General features: G+C 45.1%; 1 protein-coding gene across 1 annotated transcript in view; it reads left to right on the forward strand.

Moving 5' to 3' along the window:
• Positions 1-4,138: 4,138 nt before the first annotated feature.
• The window catches only part of DUSP29 (dual specificity phosphatase 29), a 118,900-nt gene continuing 100,321 nt past the window's right edge, over positions 4,139-22,717 (forward strand). Inside the window, exon 1 of the mRNA XM_040437671.1 lies at positions 4,139-4,177. The gene's annotated coding sequence lies outside the window, so the exon portion shown is untranslated. The remainder of the gene's footprint in view (positions 4,178-22,717) is intronic.

Raw genomic sequence — 22,717 nt, forward strand, 5'->3', positions numbered from 1 at the left:
GCGGACACCTGAATGCTGCTTGCAGCGTTCGGGTGTCCGCCTGGCCGTGCGGAGGCAAGCGGATCCGTCCAGACTTACAATGTAAGTCAATGGGGACGGATCCGTTTGAAGATGACACTATATGGCTCAATCTTCAAACGTATCCGCCCCCATTGACTTTCAATGTAAAGTCTGGACGGATCCGTTCAGGCTACTTTCACACTTAGAAATTTTTCTAAGTTATAATGCAGACGGATCCGTTCTGAACGGATGCAAACGTCTGCATTATAGGAGCGGATCCGTCTGATGAAACATCAGACGGACCCGCTCCGAACGCTAGTGTGAAAGTATCCTAAGCTGCGTCGGTGAGCGGCCACGCAGCAATTATTGTGGCCCCGCTCCACAGCCACTACCCCGTGCTCTGGATCTCAGCAGCAGAAGCGTGGGGAGGGCACTTATGGGGGATCTGTGGAGGGCACTTATGGGGGATCTGTGGAGGACACTTATGGAGATATCTGTGGAGGACACTTATGGGAATATCTGTGGAGGGCACTTATGGGAATATCTGTGGAGGGCACTTATGGGGATATCTGTGGAGGACATTTATGGGGATATCTGTGGAGGACACTTATGGGGATATCTGTGGAGGACACTGTTATGGAGATATCTGTGGATGACACATATATAGCATAAGATACTATATATGTGTCATCCACAGATATCCCAAAAACAGTGTCATCCACAGATACCCCCATAAGTGCCCTCCACAAATCCCCCATAAGTGCCCTCCACAGACCCCCATAAGTGCCCTCCACAGACCCCCATAAGTGCCCTCCACAGACGCCCAATAAGTGCCCTCCACAGACGCCCAATAAGTGCCCTCCACAGACGCCCAATAAGTGCCCTCCACAGACGCCCAATAAGTGCCCTCCACAGACGCCCAATAAGTGCCCTCCACAGATGCCCAATAAGTGCCCTCCACAGATGCCCAATAAGTGCCCTCCACAGATGCCCCATAAGTGCCCTCCACAGATGCCCCATAAGTGCCCTCCACAGATCCCCCATTACAGTGCCCTCCACAGAACCCCATAAGTGCCCTCCACAGACCCCCATAAGTGCCCTCCACAGACGCCCAATAAGTGCCCTCCACAGATGCCCAATAAGTGCCCTCCACAGATGCCCCATAAGTGCCCTCCACAGATGCCCCATAAGTGCCCTCCACAGATCCCCATAAGTGCCCTCCACAGATCCCCATAAGTGCCCTCCACAGATCCCCCATAACAGTGCCCTCCACAGATCCCCCATAACAGTGTCATCCACAGATCCTCCATAACAGTGTCATCCACAGATCCCCAATAACAGTGTCATCCACAGATTCCCCCATAACAGTGTCATCCACAGATACCCCATAACAGTGTCATCCACAGCTCCCCATAACAGTGTCATCCACAGATCCCCCATAACAGTGTCATCCACAGATCCCCCCATAACAATGTCATCCACAGATCTATCATTACAGTGTCATCCACAGATCCCCCATAAAAGTGTCATCCACAGATATTCCATAACAGTGTCCTCCACAGATCCCCCATACCAGTGTCATCCACAGATCCCCCATACCAGTGTCATCCACAGATCCCCCATAACAGTGTCATCCACAGATCCCTCATAACAGGGTCACCCACAGATCCCCCATAACAGTGTCATCCACAGATCCCCCCATACCAGTGTCATCCACAGATCCCCCCCATAACAGTGTCATCCACAGATCCCCCATAACAGTGTCATCCACAGATCCCCATAACAGTGTCATCCACAGATCCCCCATAACAGTGTCATCCACAGATACCCCATAACAGTGTCATCCACAGATACCCCATAACAGTGTCATCCACAGATCCCCCATAACAGTGTCATCCACAGATCCCCCATAACAGTGTCATCCACAGATCCCCCATAACAGTGTCATCCACAGATCCCCCATAACAGTGTCATCCACAGATCCCCCATAACAGTGTCATCCACAGATCCCCCATAACAGTGTCATCCACAGATCCCCCATAACAGTGTCATCCACAGATCCCCCATAACAGTGTCATCCACAGATCCCCCATAACAGTGTCATCCACAGATCCCCCATACCAGTGTCATCCACAGATCCCCCATAACAGTGTCATCCACAGATACCCCATAACAGTGTCATCCACAGATACCCCATAACAGTGTCATCCACAGATACCCCATAACAGTGTCATCCACAGATACCCCATAACAGTGTCATCCACAGATACCCCATAACAGTGTCATCCACAGATACCCCATAACAGTGTCATCCACAGATACCCCATAACAGTGTCATCCACAGATACCCCATAACAGTGTCATCCACAAATCCCCCATAACAGTGTCATCCACAGATATCCCATAACAGTGCCCTCCACAGATCCCCCATAACAGTGCCCTCCACAGATCCCCCATAACAGTGTCATCCACAGATCCCCCCATAACAGTGTTATCCACAGATCCCCCATAACAGTGTCATCCACAGATCCCCCCATAACAGTGTCATCCACAGATCTCTCATTACAGTGTCATCCACAGATCCCCCATAACAGTATCATCCACAGATCCCCCATAACAGTATCATCCACAGATATTCCATAACAGTGCCCTCCACAGATCCCCCATACCAGTGTCATCCACAGATCCCCCATAACAGTGTCATCCACAGATCCCTCATAACAGGGTCATTCTCAGATCCCCCATAACAGTGTCATCCACAGATATCCCATAACAGTGTCACCCACAGATCCCCCAAAACAGTGTCATGCACAGATACCCCATAACAGTGTCATCCACAGATATCCCATAACAGTGTCCTCCACAGATGGCGGTACAGCAGGATTGCCATCCAAAATCGGCCTGTCCCGCACAAAGCGGTACTGTTGGGAGGCATGTTGGGTGAATGATAGGGGAGGTGGTGGGGGGGGGGGGGGCCCATGGATCAGTTTTGCACCGGGGCCCCATGGATTGTGTGTACGCCACTGTCTGTGACCTGTGCAGACATCATTGTACAATGAAAGAATAGATAAGTGACAATCCACCTATTGTGGAATATCTGTTATTGTAATCTTGCCTGTAATGATGCCTGTAAATGTGTATAGATAAGCAGGTAACTGCATTAAAGTGATCTGTACAAACCAAGAAGTGGCACCTATTATTAGGCTTAGTGACTAGTTTGAAAACTGCAAGATTTTATGTTTTTTGTTTAAATATAGATATTGACATGAAAAATTAAAAATAACCACAAAAAAATCTTTAAAAATATGTTAACCATAAAAACATAATTTAAACAATAGCTCATTTTCTGTTGACACATTTCCTTTAAAAAGCATAAATAATGTGTAAGAAAGGCAGATGATATGAATAGCAGAAAATGACAGCACAAATAAAATTAAGTAACTGAGAAGTTGGCATTTTGTTGATACCTGTAAAAACAACACATGGGGGAAGATTTATCATTTCCTTTATGCCTGAAAAGTGGTGTTAAAAAGTCGCAGGTGCGACTTTTCATAAATTGCAGCATCTCACTTTTTTAGCTGTCCTAGCCATTTTTCTAAAAGGGGTTGTGACAAGGGCGGGAAACAGCTACAGCAACAAATTTAATTTCATTTATGTCAATTTTCTGGCGTAAATGAACACAAAAATCTGCGGCAGCTTTGAGCTGTTGTAGATTTCTGGTTAAGCGCATGGACTGCAGGTGGATGCACCTAATTTATGATGAGCGCAGGGGATATGAAGACTGTTGAAAAAAGTACCAGTCTTGATAAATCTCCCCCATGGAGTAGATGACTTCTTTTTCTATATCCTAGCATAGTTTCTAAGAACACAACCATTTTTTCTGTGGACTTGATCTATATGATTAGTACTTATTTCCGCTTTTCAACCAGTAGCAACTAAGGAACAAATTAGTTAATACTTACTACAAACCAGGCTGCTGTCAGTAAGGGTTAAGGGTCTTCGGCCCCCTAACAGACTTGTCTGACAAGCAGAATAAAGAGTTGATCCCCCTTTCTGCAGGCTGCTCCACCTCACCACCAAGGTCAGAGTCAGCAAATCCCACCCTAAAAATAGCTCAGCTCCCAGTTGCAAGTTTTTCAGAGTGGCTCAGTCACACTGGGGTCTGCAGAGCACTCAGGTACATGGGTTTATGTGGGAAAATAGAATGAAGGGTTAAAACTGGTGCTTGTTCATAATTTGATTTGCATTAGATTGGTAGACAATATGTTATATAATGTTTTTGCACATTCCTAAGTGGCATTTGTGCTCATTCATAGGAACTTTGCAGAGAACTGATAGCTAAAGCATGCGGCATAGATGTTGATGTTAATCTCTGCATACTGCAATACATGTGTGAGTAAATGAAACATTTAGCCAACTGCAGTATAAATGCCATTGTATACTAGTAAAACTTTCACAAAGAAATGTGGGCTGCAGCAAGATTATTAGAATAATTTACTTCTATGTGTCTGTACAGAATGGTCAATGAGATATTTGTCTGTAAAACTACTAAGCCCATATCCATGTGAAGGCTGTAGATAACCAATTTCTTATATTTGCATACCAATCATTATCTAAACGATTGTTATCTGCACAGATTTCAAAGTTTGTCTCTACTACTGGAATGGTTTTTATTTCTAGAAAAGTAAATGCATGCCTGTGACTGTGGTAGGGGGCTGTTAAAAGTTTTGGAAATCTATAGACTATTATGCATTGCAGAGAAAGGTAGCTTTATCTCAGATTTCAAGCAAACACCCGAGGCTATAGAGGATTTACGTACCGCTTCTTGGAGTCATGATCAACTGATCTATACAGAGAATACATTCTTTAAGTAGGCATCCCCTGACATCAGTGAGTATCCAAGAGCCCCAACTTCTTCATGTCTAGTAGGCTTTACACACATGGCAAAATGACAGGTGTAAGGATCAGTGAATCAATTCATATACGAATCAGGTTCATTCTGAATATCCCAAAAATTTGTTGGCTTTGGATGAATCCAGTAAAACATTACACAGCAGGGTCATTATTAGGGGAGGTTTTAATGTAGTAAGTAACCAGACTATTGACACTACCAACCCGAAGGCCTTACCAATTATAAGGCCTTATATGGAAAACTCGCTTATGTAAAAGAGCCTTTACCCTGGGAAATGAGCGATCTTAAAAGACATCTTGCCCTCCACAGATCTACAAGATATCTGGAGATATATGCATGGAGATGAACAGGATTTATCCTTTATTTCAATACCCCACTCAACACATTATCGAATTGCTACTTTCATTTGTTAGGAAAACCTGGATCCTGCCAATTACATGGTCTGACCATGTGCCAATCATATTACCAATTATACTGATGACTAAGGATGAGCGAACCCGAACTGCAAAGTTCGGGTTTGTACCGAACTTTTCAAGTTTGGGTACCCGGACCGGAACCCGGACTTTTTCACTGAAGTCCAGGTTCGGGTTCGGTGTTCAGGTGATTTTATTCTTTTCCGTTATAACATGGTTAATAATAGTATTCTTAAGACAGAATGCAAAACAATATGGCCATTTAGGGGGTTAAAAAACAAAACAAAACTCACCTCATCCACTTGATCGCACTGCAGCTTCTTCTATCTTCACTGAACAGGACATGCCAAAGGACCTGCGATGTGTGTGATGACATCACCGCGCTCTTACACGTGATGTCATCACGCATATCGAGGGTCCTTTGGCAAACTTCTCAGTGTCATGATATATATTCTAAAATTGCAGCTAGTTAGAAAACAACTGCAGACTTTGTTGATATAGGGATATGCTGAAGCAAATCCGAATAATATCATATGGGTAACAAGGCCAGTAAGCTTCTAATCCCAAACCTGAAAATTAACAAACCAAAAACTGAAAGATTTGTAGAAAAATTATATAATTATAAAGAAGATACTGTCTACCACATGGAAATTTTTTGCCAAAAATCAACAAAACCGAAAACCGGAGTACCCAGAGAAAACCCACAAAAAATGGGGAGATCAGATGCAGATGGACGCTCTAAAAAATTTGAGTTGAGGGCCTGCTGTTGAGCAGACCCTATACAAAAATTAGAGTGGAGGGAATATGTACAATCTTGATGAGGAGGAGGAGGAGGAGGAGGAGGAGGAGCAGAAAACAAAATTCAACCATACCTTTTTTTTGTGGTGGAAAAGGTGCATGGGAATACACTACAGTAGATTGAGTACATTATAAATGATAGATTAAAATTGCCTTTACGTTTATCCTCAGCTCTGCTGCCAGTGTTGTCAGATGGAAAACAAGTATCTTCTGGTATTGCACCATTTTGCTCGTCCTCTCCACCACAGGAATGAGAGATGAAAAGTTCTCTTTGTAGCTGGGGTTGAGAAGGGTGAACACCCAGTAATAACGCGAGGGTCAGCCTAACATGAATTCAGTCATGTGTGCTCGAGTACCAACAGGCAAGACGTCAATGTCGACATCAGGATGACTCTCCATCTCCTCCTTCTTCTCCTCCTCCTCCTCCTCTGCCCATCCACTTTGAACAGTTGGAATTAAAGTTCCATGGGTACTACCCTCTGTAGCAGAGGCAACTGTCTCCAGCTCCTCCTCCTCCTCTTAATGGTCCAATTAACGCTGAGAAGATGAACTGTGGGTGGTCTGGGTATCACCCTCTGTGATGTCCTCCCCCATTTCCTCGTCTGCCACATTCAGAGCGTCGTCCTTAATTGTGAGCAGCGATCGTTTGAGTAGACACAGCAGTGGGATGGTGACGCTGATAATAGCGTTATTGCCACTAACCATCTGTGTGGATTCATCAAAGTTTTTTAAAACCTCACACAGGTCTGACATCAATGCCCACTCCTCGCTTGTGAATAGTGGCAGTTGACTCGAAAGGCCACGACCATGTTGCAGCTGGTATTCCACAACTGCCCTCTGCTACTCCCAAAGCCTTTCCAACATGTAGAACGTAGAGTTCCAGCATGTGCTCACATCGCACAACAGTCGGTGAGATGGAAGCTGCAAGCGCTGGTGCAGCACTGACAGACCAGCTGAAGCTGTGGACGACTTGCGGAAATGGGCACACACGCGGCACGCCTTCACTAGTAACTCTGACAAAATGGGGTATGTTTTGATAAACCGCTGAACCACTAAGTTTAAGACTTGGGCTGTGTGTCAGGTTGCCGAGCTCCAAAGCCCTGGTTGTAGGTTGAGTGGAGTCAGCTCGGTCTGTTCCCTTATACCCTGCCAAAGCTCTGCGACGGTGTGCTGTTTGTCCCCTAAGCAGATCAGCTTCAGCACGGCCTGTTGACGCTTACCCACAGCAGTGCTACACTGCTTCCAGCTAGCGACTGATGGCTGACTGCTGCAGGAGGTGGAAGTGGAGGAGGATGAGTCGGAGGAGGAAAAGTGGGGGTTGAAGCCAGTTACATAGCTGCTGGTGGAGACCCTGATGGACAGAGGGCCCGCAATCCTGGGCGTAGGTAGCACCTGTGCCATCCCAGGGTACGACTCACTCCCGGCCTCCACCACATTCACCCAGTGTGCGGTCAGGGAAATGTAGCGTCCCTGGCCACCAACACTTGTCCATGTGTCCGTGGTTAAGTGGAGCTTCCCAGTAACTGCGTTGGTCAGGGCATGGGTGATGTTCTGGGACACATGCTGGTGTAAGGCGGGCACGGCACACAGTGAAAAATAGTGGCGGCTGGGGACTGCGTACCGAGGGACGGCTGCCGACATCAGGCTGCGGAAGGCCTCAGTGTCCACAAGCCTAAATAGCAACATTTCAAGAGCCAATAATTTTAAAAGTTGGCAGTTTCGTGCTGTGGCCTGAGGGTGGGTGGGTATTTGTGCTTGCATTAAAATGACTGTGGTATGGACATTTGGATGCTGCACTGGGACAGCGAAGTGGATGTTGTTGCTGATGGTTCATGCGAAGGTCCAGGTGCAGGGCGAGAGGCATCCGTGCCTGCGTCTTGGACAGGGGATTGGAAAGCACATAAAACAGGGGAAGAGGAGGCAGTGGTATGACCCGTAGACCCAGATTGTGGACCCAGGCGTTCGGCCCACTTATTAGGGTGCTTGGATGCAATGTGGCGGATCATGCTGGTGGGGGTGAGGTTGCTAGTGTTCACGCCCCGGCTAATTTTGGTACGGCACAGGTTGCAAACTACCACTCTTTTGTCCTCTGCACTTTCCTCAAAAAAGCGCCATACTGCGGAACACCTACCCCTTGGCAAGGTTGATTTACGCATGGGGGTGCTCGGTGTAACGGTTGCGGGCCTGTTTTGTGTGGGCCAACTTCTCCCTTTTGCAACCCCACTGCCTCTTCCAGCTTGTTGCAGTGCTGCGGATCCCTACCCCTCTGTACTGCTGTCCTCGCTAGGCTTTTCACCTTCCCATGTTGGGTCAGTGACCTCATTGTCCACCACCTCCTCTTCCACTTCCTCACTCTGCTCATCCTCTTGTCTTGACCTAACCACAACCTCAGAGATTGACAACTGTGTCTTCCACATCATCACGAATGATTGCCGTTCACCACTGTCATCTACTTGAGACTGTGAAGGCTCAAGAGTTTGGGAATCAGGGCACAATATCTCAGGTCCCTCTTCAAGCGTGCTGGTCTTGAGGGCCAAATGTAATAGTGGCGCTGGAAAGAGCTCCTCGGAATATCCGAGTGTGGGATCACTCGTTTGGCAAGCCTCTCCATGGTGGGAGGAAGGATGATCTGAGTGAGGATTCGGTTGACCAGACTCTTGGTTACAGAGACTGGACTTAGTGGAAGAGAGGGTGGTGCTTAACCAACTGGAAGCATTATCTTCAACAATCCAACCGACCAACTGTTTGCACTGGTCCGACTTGAACAGTCTTGTCGTTCGCCGCCCAGCTAAGTTGGACATGAAGCTGTGTACGGTTTTCTTAATTCTTTTTTGTGGTGCACTGGCAGCAGGCACAGTTTCATTGCGCCCAGTGCCGCGGCCTCTGCGTGAACCATCAGCATCAAGCCCACTTCCCCATCAATTAGTGCTCGCCTTCTTTATATTTATGGATTCGTTACTGGTTGTGACGCTGTTTTTGTCCACAAAAGACAGATGCAGTACAGTATATGACACAGCACAGCACAGATTTTGGACACTATTTTAGCCACAGATTATTGGAATCTGCAGTACAGACACTGTTTTATGATGTTGTTTATATTTATAACTATATTATTCCCAATATATGGCCCTAACAACCACTGACGGTGTTCAAATGCAGACCACTGAGATTAATGGATTAAACCGCAGACAGCAAAAATGCATTCAGATTCTGTGAAATATGTTCTGTTTTTTTCACTTTTTCCCAAGATAAGGCCCTGAAAACAACAGACGGTGTTCAAATGCAAGCACTGAGATTAACGGATTAAACCACAGACAGTAAAAATGTGGTCAGATTCTGGGAAATATGTATATATATATTTTTTCACTTTTTCCCAATATATGGCCCTGAAAACCACAGACGGTGTTCAAATGCAGAGCACTGAGATAAACGGATTAAACCGCAGACAGCAAAAATGTGGTCAGATTCTGGGAAATATGTATATATATATTTTTTTTACTTTTTCCCAATATATGGCCCTGAAAACCACAGACGGTGTTCAAATGCAGAGCACTGAGATTAACGGATTAAACTGCAGATAGCAAAAATGTGGTCAGATTCTGGGAAATATATGTAAATTATAAAAAATAAAAAAAAGTGCAACTTTGCACTTTCAAATTGCTGCCAACACACACAATAGTCCTTAAAAGGACTTTTGGGTCTTTGAAACGTCTTTAAAATGAGAAACTTGCGATCAAATTCACTCTACACTCTCTGTCCCTTCCTAACAGCAGCTCTCCCTGGATCGCAATGAGCCGAACCCGCGTGACCGGGTGCTAAATAGAACCCAATGATGCGTTCCGGCCAGCCAATCACTGTATTGCCAGTAGAAAACATGGCTACTGGCATTACAGTGATGGCAATACTTACCTGCATGTTTATTGGCTGCTTAGCAGGTGCCAAACGTGTGGGGAGGAGACTCGAGCATGGTGCTCGAGCACATGTGGTACTCATCCGAGTACCGCCATGTGCCGAGCATAGCGATGCTCGAGCCGAACAGGTATTCGGCCGAGAATGCTCGCTCATCACTAGTACCCAAGCTTTGGAACTGGCTGCTTTGATTCTGTAGGCTCTTAGTTAAAGGAGCTATAATATGACAATTTAAGGCTCATAATTTTTTTATCCAATGTGTATGCCGAGTGCTTTTTAAGAGCAACACAAGCTTCTTGTAGGGAGAGTAGAGTCTGGGGGTTAGAGTTAGTGTGATGCAGGGCTCCAAGAGTAGCAATGGTAGATAGAAGATTCTGCATCTCCTCCCGATGTATTTTATTGTAATGGGATGTTTGTTGGATTATAAGGCCCCTCATATATGCCTTAGGTGCATTCCATAGAGTGAATTAATCTATAGCTGTTGGTGCACTTAGCAAGAAAAACTCTGTCAGGTCTGCATAGAGCCGGTCACTAACCGACCCCACAGTGAGTATAAAGGTATTAAGGCACCAGAGATAAGTGTTTATTGGGATGTGTGGAGTGCTGATTTTTAACACTATCGACGCTTGGTCCGACCAGGTTATGTTACCTATGTCACATGAAACCACATCTGATAAGAGCCATTTTGTTGCAATAAACATATCTATTTCAGTGTATGTTCAATGATGATTGGAGCAAAAGGTATAGTCTCTTTAGTTCGCAAGTAAGCATCTCCAAACGTCATAATACACTTGACTTTGCAACCAAGCACTCAAGTTAGGGGGAGGTTTCCTGCAACTCGAAGTAGTATCTAACGGGATTGTGGACAATGTTGAAGTCTCTGCAAAAATACCGTAAGTTTTGCTGAATCCTTTTCTTCAAGGATCTCAAAAAGGTGGTCTGCGAAGAATTAGGTAAATAAGTATTCACAATTGAGAAGGTTGTATTGTTAAAAGATCCCACAAGTGCAAGAAACCAACACCCTGGATCCCTTATCATCTCTATCTCCTGGAAAGTCACTGCTTATGGGAGAATTTAAAAGGCTTATCCTTCTTAGGGTACCTTCACGCGCAAATCAGTTACATTCATTTGAATGGGGCAGCAAGTATATGGATTTCCGAAAGCCCCGTTAAAGGGGTTATCCGAGTTATGAAAAAAAAAACTTATAAAACTCATCAGGACATACATATACATTAGTTAAGCTTGATTTCTTAAAGGGGTTATCCCACTTTTCATTTTCATACTTACCTGCTGCCTGTTCACTTGGATTCTGGCTGGGGGCGGGCTTCATCTTGATTGAAGTCTTCTCCCAGCCGGGCCGCGCGCTGGACTGAACGCGCACGCTGCCGTGCATGCGCCATGGTGACTTATTCCTGGCCAGTATAGTACAGGGTCGGCGTGCGCGTTCACGGCTCTGTACTATTCTGGCCAGGAAGAAGTCACCATCGCGCATGCGCGGCAGCGAGCGCGTTCAGAACAGCGAGCGGCCCGGCCGGGAGAAAAAAAGGAGTCTTCTGCGCAAGCGCGGCCACCGGGGTACCGGAGAAGAGTGGTGGCCGTAACCAGGGGAGACCGAATGATAACAATGAGGTAAGTGGGGATGAATTTTCTCGTAAACGGTGGGAATGGGTTAATCAAATATATTTACAAAAATTATCACTGTGAAATCATTAACAGATTTAACAGTGATCAATATGATGGGATAACCCCTTTAAGAGAAAAAACATACTTACACCTTTGCATAGTTCTGTTATTCATGCTTTGTTTACATGCTGCAGCAAAGCTGTGGGGGCGTGTAACAACAATGACTAAACTCTCCCTCATGAATATTTGTGGGTGTGAAAAATCTGCCCTTCCCCGCCCCCTGCACAACCTGACCTTGCATACAAACATGATCATCTCCTAGCTCACACAGGCAGAAGATCTTCCTGTCACATTGCAGATCGATCTATATCTCTATATACAGTCGTGGCCAAAAGTTTTGAGAATTAGATAAATATTGGAAATTGGAAAAGTTGCTGCTTAAGTTTTTATAATAGCAATTTGCATATACTCCAGAATGTTATGAAGAGTGATCAGATAAATTGCATAGTCCTTCTTTGCCATGAAAATTAACTTAATCCCCAAAAAAAACTTTCCACTGCATTTCCTTGCTGTCATTAAAGGACCTGCTGGGATCATTTCAGTAATCGTCTTGTTAACTCAGGTGAGAATATTGACGAACACAAGGCTGGAGATCATTATGTCAGGCCGATTGGGTTAAAATGGTTGACTTGACATGTTAAAAGGAGGGTGAGGCTTGAAATCATTGTTCTTCCATTGTTAACCATGGTGACCTGCAAACAAACGCGTGCAGCCATCATTGCTTTGCATAAAAATGGCTTCACAGGCAAGGATATTGTGGCTACTAAGATTGCACCTCAATCAACAATTTATAGGATCATCAAGAACTTCAAGGAAAGAGGTTCAATTCTTGTTAAGAAGGCTTCAGGGCATCCAAGAAAGTCCAGCAAGCGCCAGGGTCATCTCCTAAAGAGGATTCAGCTGCTCAGGAATGGCAGCAGGCAGGTGTGAGCGCATCTGCACGCACAGTGAGGCGAAGACTTTTGGAAGATGGCCTGGTGTCAAGAAGGTCAGCAAAGAAGACACTTCTCTCCAAAAAAAACATCAGGGACAGATTGATCTTCTGCAGAAAGTATGTTGAATGGACTGCTGAGGACTGGGGCAAAGTCATATTCTCCGATGAAGCCTCTTTCCGATTGTTTGGGGCATCTGGAAAAAGGCTTGTCCGGAGAAGAAAAGGTGAGAGCTACCATCAGTCCTGTGTCATGCCAACAGTAAAGCATCCTGAGACCATTCATGTGTGGGGTTGCTTCTCATCCAAGGGAGTGGGCTCACTCACAATTTTGCCCAAAAACACAGCCATGAATAAAGAATGGAACCAAAACACCCTCCAACAGCAACTTCTTCCAACAATCCAACAACAGTTTGGTGAAGAACAATGCATTTTCCAGCACGATGGAGCACTGGGCCATAAGGCAAAAGTGATAACTAAGTGGCTCGGGGACCAAAACGTTGATATTTTGCGTCCATGGCCTGGAAACTCTCCAGATATTAATCCCATTGAGAACTTGTGGTCAATCCTCAAGAGGCGGGTGGACAAACAAAAACACACTAATTCTGACAAACTCGAAGAAGTGATTATGAAAGAATGGGTTGCTATCAGTCAGGAATTGGACCAGAAGTTGATTGAGAGCATGCCCAGTCGAATTGCAGAGGTCCTGAAAAAGAAGGGCCAACACTGCAAATACTGACTCTTTGCATAAATGTCATGTAATTGTCGATAAAAGCCTTTGAAACGTATGAAGTGCGTGTAATTATATTTTACTACATCACAGAAACAACTGAAACAAAGATCTAAAAGCAGTTTAGCAGCAAACTTTGTGAAAATGAATATTTGTGTCATTCTCAAAACTTTTGGCCACGACTGTACATATATATCTATATATACTATCTCTCTCTCTCTCTCTCTCTCTCTCTCTCTCTCTATATATATATATATATATATATATATATATATATATATGTATAGAGAGAGAGATAGAGGGATATATAGAGAGAGAAAGATGTAGATATATCATATATGTATATAGAGATATAGATCAGTAAATATCATCTATACAGTCAGGTCCATAAATATTGGGACATTGACACATTTCTACCATTTTTGGCTCTATACACCACCACAATGGATTTGAAATGAAACAAACAATATGTGCTTTAACTGCAGACTGTCAGCTTTAATTTCAGGGTATTTACATCCAAATCATGTGAACGGTGTAGGAATTACAACAGTTTGCATATGTGCCTCCCACTTGTTAAGGGACCAAAAGTAATGGGACATAATAATAATAATAATCATAAATCAAACTCTCACTTTTTAATACTTGGTTGCAAATCCTTTTCAGTAATTACAGCCTGAAGTCTGGAACGCATAGACATCACCAGACGCTGGGTTTCATCCCTGGTGATGCTCTGCCAGGCCTCTACTGCAACTGTCTTCAGTTCCTGCTTGTTCTTGGGGCATTTTTTTTTCAGTTTTGTCTTCAGCAAGTGAAATGCATGCTCAACCGGATTCAGGTCAGGTAATTGACTTGGCAATTGCATAACATTCCACTTCTTTCCCTTAAAAAAACTGTTTGGTTGCTTTTGCAGTATGCTTTGGGTCATTGTCCATCTGCACTGTGAAGCGCCGTCCAATGAGTTCTGAAGCATTTTGCTGAATATGAGCAGATAATATTGCCCGAAACACTTCAGAATTCATCCTGCTGCTTTTGTTAGCAGTCACATCATCAATAATTACAAGAGAACCAGTTATATTGCCAGCCATACATGCCCACGCCATGACACTACCACCACCATGCTTCACTGATGAGGTGGTATGCTTAGGATCATGAGCAGTTCCTTTCCTTCTCCATACTCTTCTCTTCCCATCACTCTGGTACAAGTTGATCTTGGTCTCATCTGTCCATAGGATATTGTTCCAGAACAGTGAAGGCTTTTTTAGATGTCGTTTGGGAAACTCTAATCTGGCCTTCCTGTTTTTGAGGTTCATCAATGGTTTACATCTTGTGGTGAACCCTCTGTATTCACTCTGGTGAAGTCTTCTCTTAATTGTTGACTTTGACACACATACACCTACCTCCTGGAGAGTGTTCTTGATCTGGCCAACTGTTGTGAAGGGTGTTTTCTTCACCAGGGAAAGAATTCATCCACCACAGTTATTTTCTGTGGTCTTCTGGGTCTTTTGGTCTTGCTGAGCTCACCGATGCGTTCCTTCTTTTTGAGAATGTTTCAAACAGTTGTTTTGGCCACGCCTAATGTTTTTGCTATTGAGAAAATGAGGAGGCAGCACACTGTATAGACGAGGGGTGCACGTCCGGCAGATATGAACCCGCACCTGGGTTCAATGAATTAGAAATGAAAAATAGCCAGCAGCACTCCAGGAGATTAAAGGCAAACGGTGGTTTATTAGACCCAAAGTCAAGCGACGTTTCGACAGCTTGTTGCTGTCTTTGTCAAGCATAGTGCACATGTGACTCAAGAGAAGTATAAAAAGGGGTGTCAATCCAAAACATATTAACATCAATCATATACATAATGGTATAAATCAATATCTTACAATCTGAAGGTGATTACAAAATATACATGTGTTAAAGTGCCAATGTCTGGCAAACATGGTGCATACACAATAATAAAGTATACATATAGTGTATCCTGTGTAATGTGGAAAGAAGCATAATTAGTGCAGGTTACAGTGTTGATTAAGTGAATTCAAAAACTCACTGTCCGGTGGGGAACTGTATGTTGCCTGAATCGTATGCAGTGGCGTCCCGGTTCTCACACTGCGCATGCGCGAGAGCAACAAATCTCGCGATAACCGCAGTGGTCAGAGGCCGGGAGACAGCCTGTACCAAAATGGCCACAGCGGTCTCCCATACAATGTGCGCATGTCCGATACGTACTGGGTGCCGCCCAGGTGAATACTGGGTGCCGCCCAGCGATCGCTATACTATCGTAGTCCTGGAGATAGATGATAAACACTAACAGCAGATAATGCGATCAGTAAAGGGAATCGGCGATACTGTCCACGGGTCCACCAGAAAAACTCACTGAGGTCACCGGGCAGACGCCGATCCATACTGTGATCGCAAATACAAGGGATGATGTGTCATCCAAAAATGACGGATCAAAAAATGAGAGCCATCAGTATATGAGGGAGAGATGAACGTCACCGGGATATACCCACGGACTATCATCTAACCCTCGTTGGGGGGCGCCACCATCTCACAAGATAGGAAAGAATATAATAAATATCAAAATTGGTACAAAATGTAAATATATGAATTTAATGGGTGGACTTCCAATACTTCATGGAAAACAATATGTATAAAAACTATATAGAAGATAAATTGCATTATATATATCAAAAATAAACGGAACAGGAATGTTCCACTGCAATAACGATATATGACGTGTCATACAGAACCCCAATCACGGCAGTGAAGTTGAAAAAAACCTAAAAACAAAAGAGAATAATTTAGTATATATCTCATAGAAAAATTACTTGAATAAACATATATATATATGTACATGTGCATTAGACCCACAGCAGGAAATCGGATTACAGCAATCACAAGACAGAGACACTAATTGTGAACAGTTAAAAAACCGTCACACCTTAAAGTCCACATTAAGCCCATTGGGTCTCAACGTATTTAACGTGTAAATCCAATATAATTCTCGTTTTTTGAGGAGAGCTTGGCGGTCTCCCCGCCGCCTCCCTAATTCAATTTGCTCCAAAATGCGGAATCTGAGAATGATCTGAGATTCCGCATTTTGGAGCAAATTGAATTAGGGAGGCGGGGGGGAGACCGCCAAGCTCTCCTCAAAAAACGAGAATTATATTGGCTTGCTTCACTGATAGTGATAGCTCTTTGGATCTCATCTTGAGAGTTGACAGCAACAGATTCCAAATGCAAATAGCAGACTTGAAATGAACTCTGGACCTTTTATCTGCTCATTGTAATTGGGCTAATGAGGGAACAACACACACCTTGCCATGGAACAGCTGAGAAGCCAATTGTCCTATTACTTTTGGTCCCTTAACAAGTTGGAGGCACATATGCAAACTGTTGTAATTCCTACACTGTTCACCTGATTTGGATGTAAATAACCTCAAATTAAAGCTGACAGTCTGCAGTTAAAGCACATCGTGTTCGTTTCATTTCATTTTCATTGTTGTGGTGTTTATAGCCAAAAATGTTACAATTGTGTTGATGTCCCAATATTTATGGACCTGACTGTATATGTATATAGAGATATAGATCAGTATATATATTCCCACATACATATATATAGATCTATATATCTCTATCTTTAATCTAAGCTATATCTAAGCTATACATAAGCTATAGCTTTAGATATAGCTTAGGTATAGCTTAGGTATAGCTTAAATATAGCTTAGGTATAGCTTAGGTGTAGCTTAGATATAGCTTAGGTATTGCTTAGATATAGCTCTATATCTAATATATAAGTATATCTAAGCTACACTTTGTTTTGTTCCTTGGGGTGGCTTTTGGAATAAGGCAATGCTAATTTCATAAGGCTGCCGGCACTGGTAAGGATCGCGCAGGAGACGGGCACACCGGTGGATCACAGGGAGGGAGCGGGCACACCAGTCCAGTGAATCTTTTCAAAAGGCTGACGGCACTGGGAAGGATCACCCATACGTGATCCGTCACAGGAGCCGTGGCAGCCAGCCTCAGAGGGAGGGGGCGGCCACACAAGGCTCTGACGTTTCGTGTACAGAGCCAGGCCACTCCCTAAGGCAGGGATAAGCTTGTACACGAAACGCCAGCAGCGGGAGCTTGCTGGATGACGTCGCGGGTCACATGACCCGCATCAGCACAGAACGAACAAGACATTATAGATAAAGAGAGTGATTTACAAAGGTAATAGTAGATATGTTATAATGCTAATTTGCCTATATTTATATAACTCGGACAACCCCTTTAAGGTGAATGAAACTGATTTTCAGTCGCAAAATTTTTGGCCACAAAATCTGCTGAATGTGAAGGCACCCTTAAAGTGGGACTTCTGCAAGCAAAGGACATCTGTCCCCAGAAATTTTGCCTCTTTCCATATTAACGACTATTGGAAAGGGCTATTGAGGCCCTTCACATTATGTGGTAGCCATATTTGGTGTGAAAGAAAAGGCATACTGTAGATAACCAAATGTACCCTGTTCTGCTCAGCAAGTGTAGAACATGTCACTTTCCACAAGAATGATAGATTCAATAATAGAAAACTGACATCTTGAACTTAGGGTGCTTTCACACTAGCGTTTTTCTTTTCCGGTAAAGAGTTCCGTCACAGGGGCTCAATACCGGAAGAAAACTGATCAGTTTTATCCTAATGCATTCTGAATGGAGAGCATCCCGCTAAGTATGCATCCGGATGCATCAGTTCAGTCCCTCTTACGTTTTTTGGCAGGAGAAAATGCCGCAGCATGCTGTATTTTTCTCTCCGGCCAAAAATTCTGAACACTTGCCGGAATGCCGGATCCGGCACAAACTTCCATTGGAATGTATTAGTGCAGGATCCGGCATTAAAATTGCTGCATTGACGGATCCGTTCTTCAGGTCCGCGCATGCGCAAACGTTTAAATCTGTGGAAAAAAAAATACTGAATCAGTTTTTCTGGATAACACCGGAGAGACGGAGCCGGTATTTCAATGCATTTGTCAGACAGATCCACATCTGGATCCGTCTAACAAATGCCATCCGTTTGCGTCAGGATTGCTGCCGGAATCCTCTGCCGCAAGTGTGACAGTAGCCTTAGAGCTACATGTCGAGAGAAATATAGAACAGAGAAGAAGAATATGGTAACATACACAGAGCAGTGAGTAAAACTGCACAAACCATGCGGACAGTTTGCAAAGAGAGAAAACATTCAGTGTCTTGTAAAAGGAAACCTCAAACTTCTCAAATGAACTGAGTGCCACTCCTGGGTCAACTTGGGTGGTTTGGTAGGCGAGCTGGACGTCGCTGGCGTAGCCGGTTCAATTCACCTTTAGCATAACAGGGCTAGTCCAGAATCCAGCGTGGTGACGATATGTGGTGTGCTATTCCTGGATATGATCATTTTCAGTGGTAAGCCCCATCTGTAAGAAATGCCCTGTTGGCGTAGTCAAGTCTAAAGCTCCTGGAAGGACCGTATGCATAAGTTGCCTGATGTATTTAAGTAGAATCGCTTGTGAGACGAGACCGCCTCAGGAATGCCCCGGAACTTCACATTGTTTTAGAGCAGGGGTACATAAGATTTTTTGGTCTCGGGTCCTTATTTTCACATTGCTATATTTCAAGGGGCCGCAAAAAAATAAAAAAAATAAAAGCTAATCGGCGCTCGTTTGCATCAGCCTATTACTTAGGCCAGTGGTCGGCAAACCGCGGCTGGGCGGCGCGCGGTCTGGACTAATATGGAAAGGAGGGGCCCCCCCCGGCGGACGCTCTGAGCCCCACTCTGCCTGCCTTTTTAGGAGACTCGAGCGGTGGCTGTGCGTGAGCGTGCCGCCGCTGCCGCACAGGCAGGCACGTCTTCCCGTCTGTCTGACGTTGCCACAGCTCCGCCCCCAGAGCAGAGAAGAAGAAGATTCATACTTTCCTCCTCCGCACCTGTACCGCTGTCTCCATCTTCCAGTCCCGGTGCTGATTATATCTGGCTGGCTATGGGCATAGTCACTTGCACCTCTCCAGCCAATGACTGGCTTCAGTGGGGATCTGACCACAAGCAGGGTTTCACTGCTGAAGTAATTTGCTGGATGGGTGCTCCGGGACCGGAAAATAGAGACAGCGAGAGCAGCATTGAGCAGGAAAGTGTGAGTCTTCTGTTCCAGGGACCATACTACAGAAACTTGTCAAAAAATATTTTTTACTGGGAAACCCCTTTAATTGACAACACTTCCTTCCCGCCTCCTGTTCACAAATGAGTGCTTTCCTTCACTGCAGAGGATGGCACGCACTGGTTATTACCGCCTCCTGCACCCCCAGATATACTGTAGGTGCCCTGCAGTAACCAGCACTTTCCCTGATGGCTCATGCACACGACCGTTGTATGAGTCTGCATCTGATTTGCATTTCTTATGGCTTAAATGCGGACCCATTCACTTCAACAAGGATGCAAAAGATGCGGGCTGTCCGCATCCGTTGCTCCGTTACGCAAAATGTGGAATACACATGGCTAGTATCCGTGTTTTGCGGACAAAACACAGTACAGTTGTGTGTATGAGGCCTTACTAGTGGGGAAAGCACTTAATGATTAACCCTTTAATGACCAGGGCTTAATGACCAGATACTGATATATTATGGATCCGTTATGCTTGCCCATAGACTTCTACCATGACGGATCAAAACGAAATGCTTCTTAAAGGCTTCCCTTTTGCATTCCGTTATATTCAGTTATAAACGAAACCTATAACGGGATGCCATAACACAAGTGCGAACCGACCCTTACTTGTATTTTATTTATTTTACATTTTTTTGTTAAAATTATCTTTTTTTGTTTAAATATATTTTTGCAACACTGTAGGTCCCCCAAGAGGTCTTTAGTTTTTTAACTATCCTCCATCTCTCCTCCATTTTCTGTTTTACCGCTTCCAAATCATCTGCCAATGTATTATGGGCATCCACCAGTTCGTCATGTGTAGCAGAAAATTCACCCATTTTCCCTGTGTGTGTGTGTGTGCTGATATATTATGGATCCGTTATGCTTGCCCATAGACTTCTACCATGACGGATCAAAACGAAATGCTTCTCTCTGTCCCTGTGTGTGTGTGTGTGCGTGTGTCTGTCCCTGTGTGTGTGTGTGTGCGTGTGTCTGTCCCTGTGTGTGTGCGTGTCTTTCCCTGTGTGTGTGTGTCTGCCCCTTTGTGTGTGTGTATATGTGTGTGTCTTTCCCTGTGTGTCTGTCCCTGTGTGTGTGTCTGTCCCTGCGTGTCTCTGTCCCTGTGTGTGTGTGTCTGTCCCTGTGTGCGTGTGTCTGTCCCTGTGTGCGTGTGTCTGTTCCTGTGTGTGTTTGTGTGTGTCTGTCCCTGTGTGTGTGTGTCTGTCCCTGTGTGTCTTTCCCTGTGTGTGTGTCTGTCCCTGTGTATGTACGTCTGTCCCTGTGTGTGTGTGTCTGCCCCTTTGTGTGTGTGTATATGTGTGTGTATTTCCCTGTGTGTCTGTCCCTGTGTGTGTGTCTGTCCCTGTGTGTCTCTGTCCCTGTGTGTGTGTGTCTGTCCCTGTGTGCGTGTGTCTGTCCCTGTGTGCTTGTGTCTGTCCGTGTGCTTGTGTCTGTCCCTGTGTGCGTGTGTCTGTTCCTGCGTGTGTCTGTTCCTGTGTGTGTCTGTCTGTCCCTGTGTGTGTCTTTCCCTGTGTGTGTGTCTGTCCCTGTGTGTGTGTGTGTCTGTCCCTGTGTGTGTGTCTGTTTCTGTGTGTGTCTGTCCCTGTGTGTCTCTGTGTGTCTGTCCCTGTGTGTGTGTGTCTGTCCCTGTGTGTGTCTGTCTGTCCCTGTGTGTGTCTTTCCCTGTGTGTGTGTCTGTCCCTGTGTGTGTGTGTCTGTTCCTGTGTGTGTCTGTCTGTCCCTGTGTGTGTGTCTGCCCCTTTGTGTGTGTCTTTCCCTGTGTGTCTTTCCCTGTGTGTCTGTCCCTATGTGTGTGTCTGTCCCTATGTGTGTGTGTCTCTGTCCCTGTGTGTGTGTGTGTGTCTGTCCCTGTGTGTGTGTATCTGTCCCTCTGTGTGTGTATCTGTCCCTGTGTGTATTTGACAGGACTGCAGGACTGCAGGTAACACTACCACATTATTAGCACTAGTGTCATCTGTGGTTTTACATAGGACTGCAGGTAACACTACCACATTATTAGCACTAGTGTCATCCGTAGTTTTACATAGGACTGCAGGTAACACTACTACACTTTCTGTACTCAGATAGCCATGACTGTGTTATCTGTGCTGTTACATAGGACTGCCGGTGATATCTACTATATTATCTGTACTCAGAGAGTTATTACTGTGTAAGGGGGACCACTGAGACTTTATCGCCCAAGGGCCCACATGAAGCTGGAGCCAGCCCTGGGGAAGGCAGTGGAAAGTTGGCACTGTCACTTGAGCCTGTATTGTTGTCCGCCATGGGGTAAAATGGAGTGCACTCAGCCTGCGTGAGTAGGGCTTGAACCTGAGTCTGGAGTGGGAGAGGCGTGCTACATTACAGAGGGCTCACTTACAGTACTGGGCATAGTATGCAGCTTCTGCTAGCGCGACCTATGCGGCGGAATCGGTGTCTGTGTCGCCATTACTGTTGCCAGAGTGTGTGCCGAAAAAGTCAGTTAGAGCTTTAGAGCTTCTTTCTTTCCTCTCCGGGTCATCCTAGATAGCAAGTAGACAGTCAGGGGTGGATTCTTAAAGCCTATACAGGCGAGGGAGAGCTGTGGATGTTGCTGTGCAAAATGTCTGGTATGGAGCTCAGCTTTCAGACGGCCATCCCACTCCCAGACCAGGTCACACCCCTGTCAATAGCAGTGTATTCAGTGTGTTTGTAGAAAGCAAAGGACATTTATTTGCACCTGTCTTTAGGTTCCAGAAAACACACTTGCAAACCATTCCATACATACAGGGGCCCAGGGAAAGGCCTTGTCCTCCCGGAGCCAGAATGTGGATAGTAGCAACACCAGCTATCCAGGCACTAGTAGTAGTAGTAGTAAGCTACAGTTTTCCCTGGCTTCAGAAAGGCACAACATTATCATCAGAGGATGAGACTGTGGATTGGATGGCTCACTCCTCTTCTCCATAACAGCGGGATAATGTGGAGGTGACTTCTGAGTCTGACACTGTGCCTTGGGGCAAGGGGTCACATCATTCCTCCTGCTCCTCCTCCTGGTTGCCCCAGAGAAGCCTTTCAGTGCCATCCTCTCTGTCTTCATTAGTGGGGAACCTTTTTTTTCCTTCGAAGAGGCAAGAAAACATCTTCATGTACTCCAGCAGGTAGTCAAAGCCAGTAGTTGTAGTCTGATAAAAGTGGTGATGAGGGTGAGGACTGTGAAGATGAG

This window comes from Bufo bufo, chromosome 6 (assembly GCF_905171765.1).
Source record: "Bufo bufo chromosome 6, aBufBuf1.1, whole genome shotgun sequence".
Classification (NCBI taxonomy): Eukaryota; Metazoa; Chordata; class Amphibia; order Anura; family Bufonidae; genus Bufo; species Bufo bufo.